The sequence below is a fragment of the Oncorhynchus tshawytscha genome, linkage group LG02 (assembly GCF_018296145.1).
Source record: "Oncorhynchus tshawytscha isolate Ot180627B linkage group LG02, Otsh_v2.0, whole genome shotgun sequence".
NCBI classification, from domain to species: Eukaryota; Metazoa; Chordata; class Actinopteri; order Salmoniformes; family Salmonidae; genus Oncorhynchus; species Oncorhynchus tshawytscha.
The window spans coordinates 30,120,325-30,131,849 of NC_056430.1; the positions used below are offsets into that span (position 1 = coordinate 30,120,325).

Here is an 11,525-nt window from a genome sequence, read left to right on the forward strand (position 1 = left end):
CTGTCACCTCTCCCATCTCCTCTCATCCCTCTCTCTGTCACCTCTCCCATCTCCTCTCATCACCATCTCTGTCACCTCTCCCATCTCCTCTCATCTCTCTCTCTGTCACCTCTCCCATCTCCTCTCATCCCTCTCTCTGTCACCTCTCTCATCCCTCTCTCTGTCACCTCTCTCATCCCTCTCTCTGTCACCTCTCCCATCTCCTCTCATCCCTCTCTCTGTCACCTCTCCCATCTCCTCTCATCCCTCTCTCTGTCACCTCTCCCATCTCCTCTCATCCCTCTCTCTGTCACCTCTCCCATCTCCTCTCATCCCTCTCTCTGTCACCTCTCTCATCTCCTCTCATCACCATCTCTGTCGTCTCTCCCATCTCCTCTCATCACCATCTCTGTCACCTCTCCTCTCATCCCTCTCTCTGTCACCTCTCCCATCTCCTCTCATCCCTCTCTCTGTCACCTCATCCCTCTCTCTGTCACCTCTCCCATCTCCTCTCATCCCTTCATCATAATGTCAATGCCCATAGACTGCTTACAGGTCAAGGAAACAATGTGTAATTTAACCAATTCAAAGAATCACACAAACACACACATGCTAAAACATTAGCTTGTGGAAGCAGTGCCAGGGAAACTAAAGTAAAGCATGGAGTGCTTGTACATACACTGCTTGCAGCATGTCAGACTCATTCCACAGAGGGCAGTCTGCAGGTTCACTCCTGATGAATGAATCCCACTAATTAGTAAAGAACCCCTCACCTCGTTGTTTAGGACTGAATTGAAAGCACAAACCACAGACATGGAATGAGTGTGACAACCCTGGCTTACAGTGTGACTGATATGTGTAGCTGTATAGATAAAGCTCAGATCTAGAGACATCTGAATTAAGTTCAATTGGTTGGAATCAAACACCCAGTACACATTTACAAATCACCACAAGGTTCATTAAAACAAGGCTTTAAGAACATGTTTTAGACGACAGTGTATCAAACGTTGATACAACGATAACGGTGGAACAGCATGTTAAGACGGTCACAATAACAGCAGTGTGGAAGTGGACAGACACAACTAGGATACAGAATTTGGACTGAACTGTATCAGAGTTGAGATAAGCATATTTTATACAGTGCTGTACTCACTGTAGTACACAAACAATACTCTAAAACAAGGTGTTTAAAACCAAGCATAAATAAGCACAATTCATATTGACACAGTATAGATTGAGAGATGGGCAAAGAGTAAAGGGGACAGAGGTGGCATCTAACTTTGTCTGGGACTGACACAGCAGTAGCCACTCAGATCCATCACATACCTGTTACAAATACATTACACCAATAGGTGGGCATAATGAGTCCTGTGCAGGTTTTTGTTCCAGCCATGTAATACACCTGATTTAAATGATCGTGGTACAAATTAAAGACAGCTCGAACAGTTGAAATCAGGTGCTGGAGCTGGCCTGGTACAAAGGCCTGGCCATCTCATATGGTCCTCTGGGACTGAAACCTGACACCTCTTCATTACACAGTCCTTCTCTGCACATAGAATATCCACCAATAAACCTCATTGTTACATTGTTACAATGTATGTCCACATGTGGAGCATGTTGATAACCAATGGCTGTATCCGCATAGTGTTTGAGTCTGTCTGCGTGTGATGGTCCTTACACTCCTTGCCAGAAAACAGTGTTTAACATGGTGACTGGTACAGTGACAACATTACACATACCAGCAAACAAGAGTGTTTCAGCACATGAGAAGACAGGAAAGGCAACCGGTGAGAATACACAAAGGTGACCCACAGTGACCCACATCATTCTCATGTCTATGGGGATTGCTACATAACAGGACCAGCCATTCACAGTTCAATGTGTGTGATCTGTAAGAAATACTCTTGTTTTACTGGTTGAGCCTGTAGGTGTGCTTTGGGACAGGGCTGCTGGAGGTTAAGGTTGCTGGGAGGCCGTGGGGAGGCTGTCAGTCACTCTCCCTGGGACAGCATCTGCTGCTCCTGCTCCTGCTCTGTCATCACCTTATTCAGGGTGTAGACCTGAAACACACACCCAGCCAGCTAAAGCAGTGGCATTATGAATGCAGGGGTAAAAATCATGTGTAGGCTAACGATAACTGGCTTATTATCAGAGGTTATCCTTATCCACTGAAACATGTCATTTGACTTCTCTGCAGATGCAGTTTGAACTCATTCAACCAGCAAGTCAACCAGTCAGCCAGCCAGCCAGCCAGTCAGCCAGCCAGCCAGCCAACCAGTCAGCCAATCAGACAGCCAGTCAGCCAGTCAGCCAGTCATCCAGCCAGCCAGTCAGCCACCATGTCGGCTGTAATGGGTGATTGAATTAGTTCAAACTGCTCAAGCTTCTGCAAAGAAGTTGAATGACATTGTTTGATGGACTGGCCAGTCGGTTTCCACTTTAGCCAACGCTTGTTGTTTAGCTAGTTTGAAACAGAGTGGCACTCAGGCAAGGCAATGCTGTGTCCCACTTTACCTCTGTGCGCTGTCGCAGTTCCTGCTGGGTAGATTTCTGCTTGGCCCCGCCTCCTCTGGTAGGAGTGGAGTTCAGTTTTGGCTGGTCTTTGCGACAGGCAGATTCCATGGTTACTGCCACCAGACAACACAACGTCTCGATCAATCAGACCTGGGGTTTATTCATTCACGTTTTGCAACGGAAACCATTTACTACAGGAATCAAATGGAAGAAAACATAACAAAACGGGAAGGGACTTACCTGAATTTGTCCAATAGAAACTCTCGTTTTCGTTGCAAATTTATGTATTTATGTTTAGAGTAAAATGGTTTCAGTTGTAAACAGACAAAACGTTTTACAACGTCATCTGACTAATGAACACACCCGAAGTAAGATTGACACCCTATCAAATGAATCATGTGAACATTTCAATTTGTAACAAATACCTAACGGCCAGTGCTGTCAACAATACTACTGTGTCCACATACACGATAAGCTTGCTATCTTAGCTAACGGTAGCCAGAGAATGAAATTCAGACCATCAAATTAGCTACGCTTCTTTCATAGGTATCTGGTATTAAAAACACTCACCTAGCTATAAGATCAAAGACAGTAAAGACAGTAAAGACAGTAATGTACTTCCGGCGCCGACAGAGATGGCCGCCACGCTTCGCGTTCCTAGGAAACTATGCAGTTTTTTGTTTTTTTACGTGTTATTTCTTACACTAGTACCCCAGGTCATCTTAGGTTTCTTTACATACAGCCGACAAGAACTACTGAATATAAGATCAGCGTCAACTCACCATCAGTACGACCAAGAATATGTTTTTCGCGATGCGGATCCTGAGTTCTGCCTTACAACCAGTGTAACCGAGTGGATCACATGCAGCGACCAAAAAAAAAACGACTCAGAAAAAGAGGGAAACGAAGCGGTCTTCTGGTCAGACTCCGGAGACGGGCACATCGTGCACCACTCCCCAGCATTCTTCTTGCCAATGTCCAGTCTCTTGACAACAAGGTTGATGAAATCCGAGCAAGGGTAGCATTCCAGAGGGACATCAGAGACTGTAACGTTCTCTGCTTCACGGAAACATGGCTCACTGGAGAGACGCAATCCGAAGCGGTGCAGCCAGCGGGTTTCTCCACGCATCGCGCCGACAGAAACAAACATCTCTCTGGTAAGAAGACGGGCGGGGGCGTATGCCTTATGGCCAACGTGACATGGTGTGATGAAGGAAACATACAGGAACTCAAATCCTTCTGTTCACCTGATTTAGAATTCCTCACAATCAAATGTAGACCGCATTATCTACCAAGAGAATTCTCTTCGATTATAATCACAGCCGTATATATCCCCCCAAGCAGACACATCGATGGCTCTGAACGAACTTTATTTAACTCTCTGCAAACTGGAAACGATTTATCCGGAGGCTGCATTCATTGTAGCTGGGGATTTTAACAAGGCTAATCTGAAAACAAGACTCCCTAAATTTTATCAGCATATTGATTGCGCAACCAGGGGTGGAAAGACCCTGGATCATTGTTACTCTAACTTCCGCGACGCATATAAGGCCCTGCCCCGCCCCCTTTCGGAAAAGCTGACCACGACTCCATTTTGTTGATCCCTGCCTACAGACAGAAACTAAAACAAGAAGCTCCCACGCTGAGGTCTGTCCAACGCTGGTCCGACCAAGCTGACTCCACACTCCAAGACTGCTTCCATCACGTGGACTGGGAGATGTTTCGTATTGCGTCAGACAACAACATTGACGAATACGCTGATACGGTGTGCGAGTTCATTAGAACGTGCGTTGAAGATGTCGTTCCCATAGCAACGATTAAAACATTCCCTAACCAGAAACCGTGGATTGATGGCAGCATTCGTGTGAAACTGAAGGCACGAACCACTGCTTTTAATCAGGGCAAGGTGTCTGGTAACATGACTGAATACAAACAGTGCAGCTATTCCCTCCGCAAGGCTATCAAACAAGCTAAGCGCCAGTACAGAGACAAAGTAGAATCTCAATTCAACGGCTCAGACACAAGAGGTATGTGGCAGGGTCTACAGTCAATCACGGACTACAGGAAGAAACCCAGCCCAGTCACGGACCAGGATGTCTTGCTCCCAGGCAGACTAAATAACTTTTTTGCCCGCTTTGAGGACAATACAGTGCCACTGACACGGCCTGCAACGGAATCATGCGGTCTCTCCTTCACTGCAGCCGAAGTGAGTAAGACATTTAAACGTGTTAACCCTCGCAAGGCTGCAGGCCCAGACGGCATCCCCAGCCGCGCCCTCAGAGCATGCGCAGACCAGCTGGCCGGTGTGTTTACGGACATATTCAACCAATCCCTATACCAGTCTGCTGTTCCCACATGCTTCAAGAGGGCCACCATTGTTCCTGTTCCCAAGAAAGCTAAGGTAACTGAGCTAAACGACTACCGCCCCGTAGCACTCACATCCGTCATCATGAAGTGCTTTGAGAGACTAGTCAAGGACCATATCACCTCCACCCTACCTGACACCCTTGACCCACTCCAATTTGCTTACCGCCCAAATAGGTCCACAGACGATGCAATCTCAACCACACTGCACACTGCCCTAACCCATCTGGACAAGAGGAATACCTATGTGAGAATGCTGTTCATCGACTACAGCTCGGCATTCAACACCATAGTACCCTCCAAGCTCGTCATCAAGCTCGAGACCCTGGGTCTCGACCCCGCCCTGTGCAACTGGGTACTGGACTTCCTGACGGGCCGCCCCCAGGTGGTGAGGGTAGGCAACAACATCTCCTCCCCGCTGATCCTCAACACTGGGGCCCCACAAGGGTGCGTTCTGAGCCCCCTCCTGTACTCCCTGTTCACCCACGACTGCGTGGCCATGCACGCCTCCAACTCAATCATCAAGTTTGCGGACGACACAACAGTGGTAGGCTTGATTACCAACAACGACGAGACGGCCTACAGGGAGGAGGTGAGGGCCCTCGGAGTGTGGTGTCAGGAAAATAACCTCACACTCAACGTCAACAAAACTAAGGAGATGATTGTGGACTTCAGGAAACAGCAGAGGGAACACCCCCCATCCACATCGATGGAACAGTAGTGGAGAGGGTAGCAAGTTTTAAGTTCCTCGGCATACACATCACAGACAAACTGAATTGGTCCACTCACACAGACAGCATCGTGAGGAAGGCGCAGCAGCGCCTCTTCAACCTCAGGAGGCTGAAGAAATTCGGCTTGTCACCAAAAGCACTCACAAACTTCTACAGATGCACAATCGAGAGCATCCTGGCGGGCTGTATCACCGCCTGGTATGGCAACTGCACCGCCCTCAACCGTAAGGCTCTCCAGAGGGTAGTGAGGTCTGCACAACGCATCACCGGGGGCAAACTACCTGCCCTCCAGGACACCTACACCACCCGATGCTACAGGAAGGCCATAAAGATCATCAAGGACATCAACCACCCGAGCCACTGCCTGTTCACCCCGCTGTCATCCAGAAGGCGAGGTCAGTACAGGTGCATCAAAGCTGGGACCGAGAGACTGAAAAACAGCTTCTATCTCAAGGCCATCAGACTGTTAAACAGCCACCACTAACATTGAGTGGCTACTGCCAACACACTGTCAATGACACTGACTCTACTCCAGCCACTTTAATCATGGGAATTGATGGGAAATTATGTAAATATATCACTAGCCACTTTAAACAATGCTACCTTATATAATGTTACTTACCCTACATTGTTCATCTCATATGCATACGTTGATACTGTACTCTATATCATCGACTGCATCCTTATGTAATACATGTATCACTAGCCACTTTAACTATGCCACTTGGTTTACATACTTATCTCATATGTATATACTGTACTCGATATCATCTACTGTATCTTGCCTATGCTGCTCTGTACCATCACTCATTCATATATCCTTATGTACATATTCTTTATCCCCTTACACTGTGTATAAGACAGTAGTTTTTTTTTGGAATTGTTAGTTAGATTACTTGCTCGTTATTACTGCATTGTCGGAACTAGAAGCACAAGCATTTCGCTACACTCGCATTAACATCTGCTAACCATGTGTATGTGACAAATAAAATTTGATTTGATTTGATTTGATTTGATTAGATACGATCTCAGCTGTTCAACACAGGCAGCGTGTTCAAACAGCTGTCCGAAAGGAAACCCAAAGACCTACCAACGTAGGTTCCTACCTGATATAACTTGAATGTAAATAAACAACTAACAGCCAAATGAAGTCTGTCTTTAGTTTTATTTGATTTAATAAAGTGTCCAGTTTTTAATCACATAAATAGAATGAGCTTTTGCGGTTTACATCAGAGGACAAAGTATATATGCAGAAGGCCAACAATCGACCACAAGATGTCGATCTTGTCCCACTGATGTCGTAAAAATCCTCAGCATAAAAATAAGGAGGATTTTTAAACGACAACCTGCAGTAGTGAACAGAACAGAGAGAAACGACAGGTTTGTTTGGGTGAAAGTGGATGTCACATGATGTAAAGATAATAGATGGTGTCATGTTCTGCTTAAATTATAATACATTTAACTCTTCTGTGTCGATGTTTTATCTTATACACTGAGTGTACAAAGCATTAGGATCACCTGCTCTTTCTATGACAGACTGACCAGGGGATTCCAGGTGAAAGCTGTGATCTCTTATTAATATAACCTGTTAAATCCACTTCAATCAGTGTAGATGAAGGAGAGTACAGGTTTAAGAAGGATTTATAAACCTTGAGACAATTGAGACATGGATTGTGTATGTGTGCCATTCAGAGGGTGAATGGGCAAGACAAAAGATTTAAGTGCCTTTGAATGGGGTACGGTAGTAGGTGCCAGGAGCACCAGTTTGAGTGTGTCAAGAACTGCAACGCTGCTGGGTTGTATCAAGAATGGTCCACCCCCCAAAGGACATCCAACCAATTTGACAAAATTGTGGGAAGCATTGGAGTCAAGGTGGGCCAGCATCCCTGTGGAACGCTTGTGGAGTCCATGACCTGATGAATTGAGGCTGTTCTGAGGGCAAAAGGGAGTACAACTCAATATTGGGAAGGTGTTACTAATTTTTGTACACTCAAGTGTATAATAATTCATCACTGTCCTTTTTGGAGCACGGTGGCACGTAGTTGGTGTCACGCTATGCAATATTTTACAGTTGAAAGACAAGCGCATCCAAAGCTCTGTCCATCTGGATATCTGTGAGTATTACGAGAATAAAGCTGCAGGCCTATGTGTGTACAATAACACTTTTCCCTTTTCTATTCTTCTGACCAACAGCATGGGAAAGTTAGTCATCTATACTTTATGAGTTTGTGACCAGAGAGGTGAGGAATGTGGACGGGAGGATTTCTGTGAACAACAGAGAGCTCTTCCTTCCTGAAGCTGTGACAGTTTAATGCCTTACTAGCTCAGCTTGGATTACCCAGGTGACATCATTTAAGGGCTTCATTTGGGGAATGAATTGGTTATCTTTGTGAAGGAGGAGGAGATGAGTGTGTGTGAAGATGTGTTTAATCAGAGAGGATTGGCTAAGAGTGTCTCAGGCTGGGAGTTATCCATGGATATCTGATGGCAGAGCGTTCATGAGTCTACTGTCACCACGGAGACAGGCATACTCACAAATACAACCCCACGGACCACCCAGACTCACCTTCTCTCTCACACACACACACACACACACACACACACACACACACACACACACACACACACACACACACACACACACACACACACACACACACACACAGAGAGTTTCTAGCTCTATGTAAATCTAGCCTGGGTGAGGAGTGAACCTACCTCCAGCTGAGGGGTGGCCCAGCATAGATTCATCACCATGGGAACAAGAACATCCATTACTGTAAAATACAGGATAACACAAACACACTCCGAGTCTGAGGGGAGAATCTTCTCAGAACACATCTCTTCATGAGTGTCCTGGGAAACTTGATGATAACACAGAGTGGGGTGGGTGGTCTGTGAACCTGAATAGATGTGTGTTTTGTAGTGAACCTGTAGACCTTAGTGTGTATGCCCTCTGGCAAGGCTGTGCCAGTGAGATTTATCACGCTGCATTCACATGGAAGTCCAATAGAATTCCAATGGCATTCCGATGGTTTACCTGGATTTCATCGCCACATTTAAGAGAGTGCTCACCCTGGAATAATACAATATCCTGAAAGGAACAACTGATCCCAAACACACACACACACACACATGCATACACACACAGTGGGATTTTGTTAGTATAAATGTGGTGGGGTGAGTAGATAGAGAAAGAGCGAGGAGGGGTTGAGAGGAGAGGTAAAGAGAGGAGGGGTTGAGAGGAGAGGTAAAGAGATGAGGGGTTGAGAGGAGAGGTAAAGAGAGGAGGGGTTGAGAGGAGAGGTAAAGAGAGGAGGGGTTGAGAGGAGAGGTAAAGAGAGGAGGGGTTGAGAGGAGAGGTAAAGAGAGGAGGGGTTGAGAGGAGAGGTAAAGAGAGGAGGGGTTGAGAGGAGAGGTAAAGAGAGGGGTTGAGAGGAGAGGTAAAGAGAGGGGTTGAGAGGAGAGGTAAAGAGAGGGGTTGAGAGGAGGGGTAAAGAGAGGAGGGGTTGAGAGGAGAGGTAAACAGAGGAGAGGTAAAGAGAGGAGGGATTGAGAGGAGAGGTAAAGAGAGTAAGGGTTGAGAGGAGAGGTAAAGAGAGGAGGGGTTGAGAGGAGAGGTAGAGAGAGGAGGGGTTGAGAGGAGAGGTGCAACGGGGAGAGAGAGAGAGAAGACAGGTAGAGAAGTTTGAAGAGAAGATTTAGAAGAGGTAGAGAAGTTTAAAGAGAAGATTCAGAAGAGGTAGAGAAGTTTAAAGAGAAGATTCAGGAGAGGTAGAGAGAGAGGCGAGGTAGAGAAGGGTGAAATGGGGTGAGGAGTAGAGGAGGGGTAGAGAAAAGAAAGTTGGAGATGGTAGAGGGTAGGTAAAGAGAGTTGATCAGCAGATTCAGGAGATAAAGAGAGGAGGCAGAGGAGGTATGACTGTTAGGAGAGCTGTTGTTCTATATTAAATTCAGGAGGAGCGTCACTCTGACAGCTCTTTCACACAGCACACAACCCCCTTCCCCCATCCACACACACTGCTTTACCACAGCCTCCCTAGCCTGCCAGTCTGCTCCGATGCCAACACATACATACACAAGCAAGCACATAGGTATGCATACACACAGTGCCATCCAGCACAACACACTCAGTAACTCAATCCTAAAAATAATTTGCTGGGCTGACTGTGCCCAAAATATCCTTCTAACTGAGTCTGTCTCTCGCTCACTCTCTATTAGACACACACTGAGTTCCTCTCGCCACACCTGCCCTCCCAGTGACCAGAGAGCGATGTGTCGCCAGCACAAACAGTGCAGCACCAGTCGACAGGAAATGGGTCAGAAACAAACAGGATGTGACCAAACGGGCAGGGGTCAGGGTGCTACTGCCAGCTCTGTAAGGGTTGATATTAGACAGCATTGCCACACACACACACAGCCCTGTAAGTGTGGATATGAGGGCTAATGATCAGATACTATAAACACCAGCCAGAACACTAAACACTCAGCTAAAACCCACGGACGGACATACAGATCAGAGGGAAACTCAGGGTGCAGTGGGAACATACTTTCAAGCGTTCAAAGACACTAATGCTCAAGTAGCCCAGCAGAGGTGGTGCAAAGACACTAATGCTCAAGTAGCCCAGCAGAGGTGGTGCAAAGACACTAATGCTCAAGTAGCCCAGCAGAGGTGGTGCAAAGACACTAATGCTCAAGTAGCCCAGCAGAGGTGGTGCAAAGACACTAATGCTCAAGTAGCCCAGCAGAGGTGGTGCAAAGACACTAATGCTCAAGTAGCCCAGCAGAGGTGGTGCAAAGACACTAATGCTCAAGTAGCCCAGCAGAGGTGGTGCAAAGACACTAATGCTCAAGTAGCCCAGCAGAGGTGGTGCAAAGACACTAATGCTCAAGTAGCCCAGCAGAGGTGGTGCAAAGACACTAATGCTCAAGTAGCCCAGCAGAGGTGGTGCAAAGACACTAATGCTCAAGTAGCCCAGCAGAGGTGGTGCAAAGACACTAATGCTCAAGTAGCCCAGCAGAGGTGGTGCAAAGACACTAATGCTCAAGTAGCCCAGCAGAGGTGGTGCAAAGACACTAATGCTCAAGTAGCCTAGCAGAGATGGTGCAAAGACACTAATGCTCAAGTAGCCCAGCAGAGGTGGTGCAAAGACACTAATGCTCAAGTAGCCCAGCAGAGATGGTGCAAAGAATCATGCTTGTAAAATGATTAGCATCATACCTGAAAGCGTGTGTTGTTTCCCCATGCTAATGCCTAGGCTTCAGCTCAGTAAGCTCGGCTAGTGGCAGACAATCCAGGTTCGATATTCAGTAGCTGAGTGGTATTTATTTACTGTGCAAGAGATGAAGACTTGAGGTTGTGTAGTTACAAGAATGTACAGATGACAAAAATAATATGTAACTTCAACAAACAATAAACTAAATTGGCCAATACACAATGCACAACACTTATTGGCCTACAATTGTCAGTGTCAATAGTAATGATAGGCTGTCACAGTGGTTCCCAACCTTTTCTGGTGACTGTACCACTAACTTTCTAACGGCTTGAAATTAGCACGTTTGTGAAATCAACGAACCAATTCACATAAACGTCAGCGTTTCTGATAGACTATGAAAACACGCCTTAAACGGGAGAAACCACTTAACAAGAAGCGTGCAACCTGTGCCCACAGCCGCAAACTAGGCCGGCGCGCTCACCTAGGAAGCCAGGGGTGTATTCACTAGGATACCAACAGAACCAAACGGGGAACAACCTAGCTGCATTTGTCCAACATAAACTGTCGTTTTCATTGCAAAACGTTTTCTGTTTGCTACGGTTTGGACTAATGATTACACCACCCAGTTCTACAGCTGCGCTTTGGTGGTACCAAGCAAAAAGAAATACAAATGCTATACATTTCTAAATACTTGAATAATATGATAACCAGAATATTGCGTTTG

The 11,525-nt window shown here is 46.4% G+C and overlaps 1 long non-coding RNA gene across 1 annotated transcript; it reads right to left on the reverse strand.

The window, feature by feature from the left end:
* Nucleotides 1–934: 934 nt before the first annotated feature.
* Nucleotides 935–3,121, reverse strand: LOC112240019. Its single transcript, XR_002951945.2, has 3 exons — nt 2,734–3,121; nt 2,494–2,606; nt 935–2,039 (listed from the first exon to the last, which is right to left on the reverse strand). It is a non-coding gene; the product is annotated as an uncharacterized LOC112240019 (long non-coding RNA).
* Nucleotides 3,122–11,525: the final 8,404 nt, after the last annotated feature.